This window comes from Xenopus laevis, chromosome 5S (assembly GCF_017654675.1).
Source record: "Xenopus laevis strain J_2021 chromosome 5S, Xenopus_laevis_v10.1, whole genome shotgun sequence".
Taxonomy (NCBI): domain Eukaryota; kingdom Metazoa; phylum Chordata; class Amphibia; order Anura; family Pipidae; genus Xenopus; species Xenopus laevis.
In genome coordinates this window covers 50591549-50603274 of record NC_054380.1, presented here as the reverse complement: position 1 = coordinate 50603274, position 11726 = coordinate 50591549, and the positions used below count along the sequence as shown (strand labels likewise).

Below are 11726 nucleotides of genomic sequence, written 5' to 3'. Positions count from 1 at the left end.
ATATGTGGGGAGGACTACGAGAAAGTTAAAGACCAGATTAGGGGAACATATAAGGAATATAAAGAGGGGTAAATGAAATATAATTTATCTGAACATTTTGCTAAGGCACATAATAAAGAACCAAGTGGCCTTATGTTCATGGGGATAAGCCATACAAACAACAGTCTCTCCCAAGAAGAAACTAAATGAATATACCAGCTGGGGATGTGGGTACTTCAGGGGTTAAATATTGATTTTGACTTAACATGTTTATGAAAGTTTTTGAGTGTATGATTTTATATATTCACAACTGTGATTTTACTAAATTATAAAGTTTTTAACAAGTGAATATAAAATGTTTTACCTATTTATGCATATTCAAAATGGACAATCCAGTGTACCCCTGTGACCTTTAACCTATAAATTCTAAGGGAGGGTGCCCAAGGTACACAGGAAGTGTATTGTATAAATGAAACACGTTAGGCAGTGCCAAGGAATCCTAAATGTAAGTCTGGATTTATGATTTTGTATTGAATTGATTAAAATTCTTATCATTGTATTCTGATTCTTGTGCTGTTTGGAGTTTTGGAGTGGAGAGACTAGCAGAGAGGACTAGGACCCTGCAGACAGCAAGCTACAGATCTGTATTTGAAGGAGAGTGATCCTACTGGAAACCTATACAAGGTAGAATTTCTCCAGACTCAAAGTAAGTTGCTTAATAGCATGCAGTGTTGATTATAAGAAGTCTGCTGCGCTATGAACTCTGTGTGATTTATTTTGGAGGGATCACAAGTGGAGGAGCAGGACTGACTGACTGCAGGACCAACCACTGCATTTATACTTTATGTTCATCTGGAAGAGACTCCAACATATTGGATATCTCACGCACACATAAGTGACAAGAGAACTGTGGGAACTTTTAACATCTAACAAATAACTTTGTATGAAGCATGGAAAGGGTTTGAAAGGAGTGCAGTTTAACTCTCTCTTTTATCTATTCTAATACTGAGGTATATTGGTACATTATATATTTTGAGAGTATAAGAGAACCTGTTGTCTATAAAAGAGGGGAGTGCACTCACTTCTTACAAAATGTAATCTGTATATATACAGTTAGCTCCCAATTGCCAATTTACTTGGTACTATCCAGATACTGTAATAACGTTTTTATGTATAAATGTCCACCTATGTTTATGAAACTGGTGTATTGTTATTTGATTAAACAGAAAAAGAAAAACAAAGAGAAATAATATTTGTGTGTTTTTTTTGTTTATTTTAAAAAAAAAACTAGTAGATAGTAAAAAAATGCAAATTAATCAATGAAAAATAAACAAGCACAAGATGTATCACTCCAAAGCTATATCAAAAGCATTAAAATCGAATGTCTGCAAAAACCCTCTTTAAAGTCCTTCAGGGTCTGGGTAATAGCTTCACACTTTTTGGACAACACAGGCTGCAATAGGCTTCCTATTATTACATCCTAAGTAGGTATAAACCAATAAATATGCGGTCTGTCTTTATTTTCTGTAGAAGAAAGACAAAATATTAGTCCTCTGCACAAATTGTGTTCTGCACTAGTCATCACACCTAAGGAGGTAAAACCAAAACACAATGTTGTGCCATAATTTTATATAGGGCTACATTGGGCATTGTTGGAGTGGAAATACATGGCTAAGGCTATGGGCACATTTTGCAGGCAGATCTGCTCAGTGCCCCTGCTCCATTGATTTGAATCCGATCAGCCCAAATACTGGCCTCAGCTTTAGCTGTGTGTGAGCGCACACAGGCTCATCGAGCAGGGGCATTGAGCATATCTGCTTCTCTCACTGTGTGCCCATAGCCTAACTGTGTCATTATTTGCACATGAACTTGCACCCTTCCCTTACATAACTAACCCCCTTTTGCATAAAAGATATGTGTTGGTATTGATAAAAGGAAACCACACTGAAATGCAGAATTCCTATAGCTAAAATTCAGATAAACTTGCCTGTTGTGGCTGCTAATTCCATCTGTGGGGCGTTGCATATTCCAAAAGAACTGTAAATACTCAAGGTGGCGTTTACTTATACATTTTCGGAAATAATTTCTACTATGGCAGATACAGTCATCTTGTAGATATTTCTTCCTCACATTTGATAGTTCCATGCAACAATAAGATTCCTCCTGTCTTCATGGCCATGCAATTGCCACATAGTTGTCCCAATGCGATTATCTATCCTATGCCGGCGATTTTTATGTGGTGTCTCTCGTACAGGCTCGTTGCCGAAAAATGTTGGATCAATTTGCCCTTATTATTGCTAAGGAAACAAATAGACAAAGGTTAGTCAAATTTAGATGTATGAAAAGGGAGGAATCAGTTTCCAATAATATATTAGATATAGTATATAAGTATATACTAACCATGTGATGTAGGTTTATTTTCGCTCAGCTAAATTAGCTTCTTTGGTGCCATAATCTAAAAAAAAAAAAAAAGCATATAACAATATGAAAAACAAGGCAGAAAACAAATACTCTTTTCCACACACTGTTCCCCACAATCAGCCTTCCCTTTCACACAACCTTACCACACAGTGGTTCTCCTCAGTAAGCCTTCACACAGCCTTTCCACACTGTTCCCCTTCACACAACCCACCCTCAGTCAGCCTTTACACAGCCTTTTCAACGCAGCATTCCCCACAATCAACCTTCCCCCCTACACTGTTCTCCTCCACAAAGTCTTTCCCATGCAGTGTTACCCTCAGTTAGCCTTCACACAGCCTTTCCCATACAGTGTTCCCTTCAGTTAGCCTTCATCCCACTGTCACATAACCGTTCCCCATAATCCGCCTTTCCCCACCCACACTGTTCCCCTCTACAAAGTCTTTCTCATGCAGTGTTCCATTCAATCAGTCTTCCCCTTCACATAGGCTTCCCCTCACACTGTTCCCCACCACAGCCTTCTCTTCAGTGTTCACACAGCCATTCCCTCAGCGTCCCCTTTCATGCAGCCTTCCCCCCTTCAGTGTTCCTCTCACACTGCTGTTTGTTCCTTTCACACAGTCCGTTACCTCAGTGTCCCCTTTCATGTAACCTTCCCCTCCTCCATGTTCCCTTCACACTGCCGTTCCCTTAGGGATCCTTTTTATGCAGCCTCCCCCTCCATGTTCCTCTCGCAATGCTGTTCCCTCACCCAGCCTTTTCTTGAGCGTCCCCTTTCATGCAGCCTTTCACTCCCCTCTTCTGATCCAGCATTCCCCTCAGCAAATCGCTCACCAAGTCTTCTCTTAAGCGCACCATGTATTCTCTCACACAGCATTTCCCTCCCCCAGCCCTTCCAGCATCTGTGCCTCTCCTCAGCCCTTACAGCAGCTGTCCTTCTCCCCCAGCCCTTCAGTACTACCCCATACAAAGAGAGCATGTGGCAAGAAGAGGGGGGGATCGTTACGCCCTGTAGTACGAAAACGCTGGCTGCTCTTAAAATCTTCTGACTTCCTGGTTCAGTGTTCCTGCCGGAAGTTCTGTGAGGAGGAGTGCTGTTGGGGGCGCGCATGTAGTTCCATAGGTAAAGCATTGGTTGCCCTATCGCCTTTTTTCAAAATGCATTGCAGAGCATGGAGGGGAGTTTTACTGGGGACTTTTTATTAAACGCACGGTAAAAATGTAACATGTAGTAGGGCGTGGGTATTATATGGAGGGTGCTTTTTGTATTTTTTTTTTAAAAAAAATTGAATGTTACTGTTCCTTTGTTGTTGGGCGGTGCCTGTAACAGCTGGGGAAGAACTGAGCCAGAATTGAGCTTTTATTTTGCCAGCAGAGGGCGTATAAGGTCGTCAGCTGAGTGTCTGTATGAGAGCATCACCAACACTGAGCTTCCTTTCTTCTGTGGTGTTTATACGCATTCTCTTATACCTGCCTGTAATAGTTAGTAGAGCCAGAGGGAGCTGATTATCAGGACTACTGTGAAGCGCTATCTTATGACCTATAGATTGGTAGCCTGCACAGTTTCACTTGGACATAATGAGCTATACATGAATATTTTTTACCAAAACAAACCGATGTGTGAAACGGAATCTTCCACTGTAAGCAAAAACATTTTACGTATCCTTGAAGGTAAGGAATCTTTGTATTAACTGTGGTCCTCCGGTCACTGTTGAAGTTCAAGTCGCAGTCAACCTTTAACTGTCTCAGGTTGGTGCTAATTCTGTTTCTACAGCGGTGGGATAATCACTGGTTGGAAATCATTTCATCATTGTTTTTTTCTGCTATTTCAAGAGTGCAAAATGCAGATTTATTAGACATCTTTCTCCTGTAATGTTAACCTAAAATGAAAGGAATCTTCGTTAACAATACTAATTATTATGTTGGTACCATTTATGTACAGAATAACCCCTACAAAAAGGTAATTTGGAAAAGGTGCTGGACCACAAAGGGGATGTGGTGCAGCACCTTTTCCAATCTAAGCAAGTGATTGGAGGCACTGGAATAGAGCACCCAGTTCTTCTCTTTGTTATCGATACAGAATAATATTGTTTGCTTCATCAGAGAAATAGATACATGTAGTACAGTACCTGCTGCAATACCCCCCCTCCTCTGCCCCACCATCTAAACAGGCATTGTTGTCTTTCTTGTAAGAAAGAAGAGCAGTGTTCCCTAACTAGCATAATTGCATGCACTTTATACTACTCCACTTAGCTGCTGATATTGTTAGGAGTTTTTATGTTTCTAAATATAATGTGCAGCAGTGTGTAACTTTAAATGCTACCTGTCATTAAAATGATCCTAATGTTATGGGAAGAAATGAAACAGATAGGAATTACAGTATGTTTTTTTTTCTACTCTGTGCATAAAAACCTCTATATTATTTAACCAAGGAGCCTCTGAAAGAAAAGATATGTTGTCAGTGCACACAAGAATCCCAGCTCATGTCTATTGCTTTTAGAATGTGACTAAAAGAGTTTAAACTATCCTTTTTAAATTATCATTGACTGTATGCAGACATTTTTCTTTGAATTTTACTCTGCACACTATATATATATTTCGCACTAAGAAAATGAAAGAGTACGCTGATTTCATTAAAATGGATAGCCTCTTGTATTGTACACTAGCTTATATCATATTACTGCTGACTGTGTGATGTTTTATCATATTGAAATTCAGCTTATGTTGTCATAACCAAGCCAAGGTCTTGGCTTTTTTTACATATTTGCACTTTTTGTTTCTTTCTTGCGAATACAAATGTGAAAACATTTCTGCAGGGTGTTTTATTGTCGATTTTTTTAAACAACAAATGACATATATTGTAGGTGGCGGTATAATTTGTGACCAGTTTTAGGCTTGGCAGAGTAGAGCAAACCATAGATGTCAGAAGGCCCTTGAGCTAAAGTAGTTTATTTTTCACTGAACTGACAGCTTTGAAAAGATACCACTTATTCTTGGGTTATGTACCTGCAGTGTATAATTTGTTTTGTGGACAAAGAATTGTCTTCCTTTACACCTTATTTAAAAAATCAATGTGTCAGGGTTGAGCGACAAACACACAATCGCAGCCATAGCAGAATATATTGGGGAAGCAAAATGAGGTTGCAGTCCTTCATTGCTACTGATACTGATATGCGTTCCATTATTCTGCCTGTTTGGGATATGGGATGTATACATGTTTTTCCTTATTTAAATCACCTAAAAAGTCTACTAATAACATTTGTGTTATTGTGTTACTCTATTTTGGGCTATTTTAGACCAAAAGGGGTTAATGTCCAGCTAAACCAGTGGAGCTTGGGTTACACTTGAAGGCAGTGCCTTCACTAGGTGGAAGATAAAAAAGAAAGGTGTAAATTGCGAATATTTATGTGCACACTCTGCGTTTGAATTACGCCACAACTTTGGTGGCGGAGAAAATATTCGCAAAATAGTTTTCCAAATTCAAGTTACTGTCAATGCTATTTTTGCGCACAACAACCTTGCACAGTGGGCACACTCATGCAAACACCGGTCTCATTTGTGAACCATTTGCGAAAATTATTCACAATGCAAATTCGCAAAAAACGGAAAGACAGGCAGAGCAGTGCAATATATTAGCTTTCAGAAAAAAACATGGGCAATACAACCATTAGCAAAAAGTATGCAGTCTGCAAACGTTATAAATGATCTTACTCTCCTACAAAGTACTTAAAAATAACATGACGTCTCTGGCTGGCCTCATTCAATGGTCCCACTAGGCCAAAACAGCTTTATTGGGACTTGTTGCACCCAGGCTCCCTGGAACAGATCCAACCGGGTTCAGCTCATTCTCCTGTTTTTTTGCATCTACTGTGCTTGACAATCTGAAATAAAGCAAGTGCCACACTCACACATGTCCCTTTGCATGAAACCTTTGTCAGTGGTGTTATGTTTTGGGTAGCTGAGGATGAGTAGAGTATAACAGTGCTTTATTAGCAGAGTCATGCAGGCATTATACAACAGTAACTTTCAAATTTAAGCTGTACAAAAAATCCTGTGTATGCACAGTGACACCCGCAGGCCATTTGTATAAACACCACATATTCCCCCTATAGCAGGAAAGCATTTAGACAACTATAATAAAGGCAATAATAAAACAGTATACATTTTAAAGCAATATTATAAATTCTTAACATCACAAAGTCCTTGGGCCATGCAGGTAGTTTTCTGATTCTCTCAGTACGCTTTATAGGTTCACTTTCTTCAGGCCTATTGCAGTTGACATCAGGAGTAGGAAAATGTCCTTCATCAAATTGAGCTTATCCAAAGTCATATCTAACAGGAGCAAGACAACTTTGCATACACATATGAACTGGAAGATGATATGAGTGCCATGGAGATTGTCCTGTGGGAGTGATTGCTACTGATTAAGGACTAAGCTCAAAGTACACTAGACTTTTTTATCAGCAAAATGCCTTCTAAGCCTTTCTATTAGAAGAGAGGATCCAAGGGATGTCAGTATTATAGAGATAAGGGCCTCCTAGAAAAGCGGCAATGTCTCTCCACATGCACCCATTGATGGAAACCAATCTGCAGCATCGTATACTGTATGGAATATAATGGAGTATGTTAACTATGGGCAGAGGGTTTAGAAGGTGTTACATGCACTTTAAGTTGTATTGCCTTAGGTGGCAGTACTACTTGGCCTGTGTCAGTTTCTCTGTGTGAGAAACTTGCCTTAGGCAGCGGTAGTCTGCAAGTTGCCAGGGGCAGCAAAAAGCCACTACTGGTAACATTAATTCAAAATGTTGTCTTTTCTATAGGGCTATTGCTCTCTCTGCACTAGCAATGCAGCCACCTACACCATATGTTTTCAGGTTCCGTGCAGGTCGGGACAGGGCTGCAATGCTAATGCACTGGAAAGTCTGCCACAGGTTTATAGGGGGGGCAAATCGCCCCTGCACACAAGTCCACTACCATCTAATTAGCCTGCTTCTGATACATTTATTATTAGTATGGGACCTGTTTTCAGGAATGCTCATGACCTGGGTTTTTTTGGTTAAAGGGGACCTGTCACCCTAAAAAATTATTCCAAATCCTATTTTAAAAAGTTACTCAAGCAAAACTTTAATTAAACTATATACGTTATTTGAATATTGTTTCCTTTGGTCTGGTAATTCATAATGATAGCAAGCAGACAGGAGCCTTTTTGTGGACACTGTTATTAAGGCAAACCTTGCATCATCTCAAAATCTTGTTTGTGCACCAGAATGGGGGACCTGATGTCCATCCCCATGCACTGGCTACACAATTAAACGTTGAAGAGAACGGGGGGAATGTGGGGAGAGCAGTGACATCTAGGAAGTGCTGAATGAAAAGTGAAAGTAATTGCCTAAGGCATAGAGGAGGGGCAGGCTATATTTGATTGACAGCTGAGATTGTTAAATGCGTTTACAATAGCTATAAATTGTTTAATAAAAAAAGGATTTGGATTTCATGTTTAATTTTGAAAAGGACTTTTATTATACAGATTTTTATGTCTGGGTGACAGGTCCTGTAACGTTCTGTTACCTTGGATCCCGTAGGAAGATGGCTGGTCCACGGAGGACTGGTGGCAATGGGAACTCCTCTACGGCTCCGGTCTTCACCGACGCCCTTTTGGGGCCCCGGGGCAGCAGGAGGGAAAATATTCCGGGTGTAGCACACTTTATACTGACACATTCTTATGATTTTTATAGGAATGTGTCAGTAGCTTTTTAACTTTATTAGCTGAGAGGCCAATAAATTACTTGTTTTAGAAAAAAATCTGCTGCTTCAGGGAAATTCACACTGTTTTGCTTTCCTTTTATCCTTTCCTGCATTTCTAAATCTGAAAGCAGGCACACTGATGTAATGGTTTAATCCTTTCTCTCTACATATGCTAATTATCATATTGCATTAGCAGTTGGTAGCTTTGTGTGAAGGGGTGGGGAAAGAGTGGATTATATGACAGCTGTATGCACCATAGCACTTGATCCCACAAAACAGATTTGATTCTAAATAGCCAGAATCCAGATCTACACAACAACTGTTCACTGCTTTTTAATATATAGAATAGGTTTAGTTTAACAACACATTCATATGTACACCAGACCTTTGATTCTACAAAACAGAGTAAAGCTGCTTTGGACATCTATAAGCAGCTTTTAAGAAGATGAACATTTGGCCTTAGAAGACTCTTTTTGTTTCCATATTTTTCGGAGTTCATTGTAAAAAAAATTGTTTAAGGTTATCTTTTAAACCAATGCGAGTTTGAAATTTACCTATAGAAAGAAGGCATAAAAACATTAAAATGTAAAAAGGAATTATATAACAAATATTGGTAATATAACTTTTTTTTACTGATCTATCTTTGGGTTTTTTTATACATGTTTTAATTCTTTTTAATAAATAGATTTAAATATTTTATCATCATATAAATGGACAGAATTCCCAGTTGCTACAAAAATAGATTCATTTTTCTATATTTATACCTAAAACAAAGTATCTTTATGCCTCACACAACAACTTATTCTGTAGATAGGAAGATAAAGTACCTTGTCATATTTCTGTTGCCAGCTGTCCTGGAAACCTGGTTTCAAATTATTCAAGGATGGTGAGTGTGTTTTACAAAGCATAGGTTTTTTTTATTTTTTTATTTTCTGGGTAGTCTTTACAAATATGGGACATTAAAATTCCAATGACAATAAACACAATCTTTAGACTCCAAGTCACATTCCCAGTATACATTTTCTAGGATGCAGCCAAAATGTTATACAATAACAACAACAAAATGTTATACAACAACAACAACAAAATGTTGAACAATAACATACATGTGGAGATTCATATGGTAAAAAGTCCAATGAATGTGTAAGATTACCTGGTGGTCTAGTGGGGCAGCTGCGGGGATGTCTGTCGCTTCCATTGCGGAGACGCCTGCAGCCTCTTGTGTTCACCAGACACCCTTGTTTGTTATTGTGTTTGAACTCTGGCTGGACTGACCATTGACTTTCTCTTACTATGTTAATGTGAGCCATTGTATTCTGGCTATCAGGTGTTTCTTTCCATTCTTCCTGCCCGCTGCGATTTGGCACCTTTGCTTGCCTAGAACTCTCATCCTGATCCTCTAATGCTAATCCTGTCAAAATCTGAGTAGTTGAGGGCTTCTCCCAAATCCAAAAGTGGCTGCTACTGTATATGCAGAAGAGTAAACCGAGACCGGGAGCTTGCCGTTAGTCCTGGATTTAAATGGGATGGGATATGGGAAGTGATTGTAGCAGTCCCTGAGGTAAAGTTCTAGAAGATTTGGACCTTTGGCACATAGGGCAAGAATTGACAAATTCCTGGCATCCTGTTGTATCGAGGACCACCACAGTTTTTAGTATTAACGGGAAATATTTTTATTAATACCTGGATGTCCGGCCATTTTAGAAACATAGGTCTCAGATAGAAAGTTCCCATGAGAAGTATTACTTGGAGCACTTGCTTGAGCTTTAGAGAAAAGATTCAAAAGATCACTACTTAGTACTGCTACCAATCACTTCTTTATGAATAATGCAATAAAACTCAAAAAATTCAGATGGGTTAGATTCAAAGCTTCTGGAAAGATTTGTGTTTATTGTCATTGGAATGTAAAGTGTACCCAGAAAATAAATGGCAAATATATACTTACTGCCAGAAAGAAATGCCAATTTTTAGGTTGAACTGTAAACTTATTGAGATGATGAGAATTAAAAACTATAAAAGTGTGGCTTTTTTAGATTTCTAAATGGCTCATGCCTTGCTTAAGCTACCTTTGCTTAAAAGTTGTAGCCAACAAAACAGGCAAGTCACTGTAAGCTACTTAAAGGTATTTACAGTAAATATCATTATTTCTGTTTTTACAATTTTTGAGCCAGGTCTTCTAAATGTATTGGTTTTATATTTATTCAACCTCTTTTATTAAAACAATTGCTAATTTAAACAAGGGATCTGTATTAGAAAAACAACCTTCATTACTTTTGCAGTCTATAGGGGTTATGCAATAAAAGTCCCTAACTTTTCCCAGGGACACTAACTCATAGCAACCAATCAGCAGGTAGAATTTACTGGTCACCTGTTTAAAAGCAAGGATTTTTTGGTTGCTATGGGTTACTGCTCCTTGGCAAACTTAGTGCCTTTTATTACATATGGGGGTATGCATTTAATTTCCAAATACCTAGAATATTTCAGTTATCTCTATAGAGGATGATAGGTAAACTGCCAATGGCTGATTTAAGGCAATGACACAAGGGGAGATTTGTTGCTTGCTTTAAAAATCTGCATCCACAGGTGACTAATCTCCACCAAAATGCCTTGCACTTTGCTAGCATTGTAATCCGCAATGATTCAGGTTAATTACAGGAAAATACCTGGTTTCACATTTTTGCAATTAAGCCAAATAGCAGCAAGTAATGTAATTTAAAATGTTAATAAAGGACAAGGCATTTTCAGGGAGATTTGTCGCTCATGTAAGCGAATTTTTAATGCGGGTGACAAACTTTCCTTTTTACACTTTTCTCTTTGTCATCAGTTTTATAAGATTCTGTATAGCTGATACACAAGTCTAGTCCTTTTAGTGACTATTTACTTCTTTATCTACCTACCTGGTATCTTTTGTGACTGCCAGTATGCCCCTCTTCCAAGAAGCCTTGATGCAAATCTGTAAAAATTAGAACCTATGAAGTGAGTTGGATAATTTCAAGAAGATGGGCAACAGCAAAGGGCAGTTGACAGGCAGGAAAGGAAACAGATACAGTCAATGGTAGTAAATGGTTTAAAATAGCACAGCACCATAAATATTTTTTTTTTCTTCTGTGTCCCTGTATGCTGCTCTGCTTCTGTATCCCTATGCTCTCCCCTGCTTCTGGGTCCCTATTTGAACTTGTACTGCCTTGCTTTTATGCTTTTGAACCTTAAGGAATAATTTACAAATCTTCATGTAAATTGCTCAGAATCATTACTCTTTTTATCATACTCCAATTAAACCGCATTTTATATATGTAAGCGCTGAGCAATACATATCCAAGGCTCTGTTTATTTGCCCCTAGGCTGACTCTCAGGGGTGCAACTATAGATCAAGCAAACCCTGCAACTACTGGAGGGTAGGAGGTTTAGGCAGCCTAGTGGGGTACTGGTTATGAATGTCTTGATTTTGCTTTGGGGCCCCGATAACTTCTTGTTACACCACTGACGCTGATAATGATAGTATTGGCATTATACACCTGAAAGGCAAAAGTTAGAGAGCAGGTTATCTGAAGATCAGTTTGAATTTTGATATTGCTTCTGTCTAA

General features: G+C 38.7%; 1 protein-coding gene and 1 long non-coding RNA gene across 4 annotated transcripts in view; one reads left to right on the top strand and one right to left on the bottom strand.

The window, feature by feature from the left end:
- Positions 1–1966: 1966 nt before the first annotated feature.
- On the bottom strand, positions 1967–3471 carry LOC108717894. The gene is made up of 3 exons (XR_001935916.2): positions 3323–3471; positions 2380–2434; positions 1967–2276 (listed from the first exon to the last, which is right to left on the bottom strand). It is a non-coding gene; the product is annotated as an uncharacterized LOC108717894 (long non-coding RNA).
- Positions 3398–11726, top strand: part of LOC108717893 (signal-induced proliferation-associated 1-like protein 2) — a 175521-nt gene continuing 167192 nt past the window's right edge. The window contains exon 1 of one of the 3 annotated variants that reach the window (XM_041564533.1): positions 3398–3520. The gene's annotated coding sequence lies outside the window, so the exon portion shown is untranslated. Of the gene's footprint in view, positions 3521–3619; positions 4069–11726 lie in introns of those variants that run through there. The other 2 variants (XM_041564534.1, XM_041564532.1) reach the window with 2 other exon arrangements.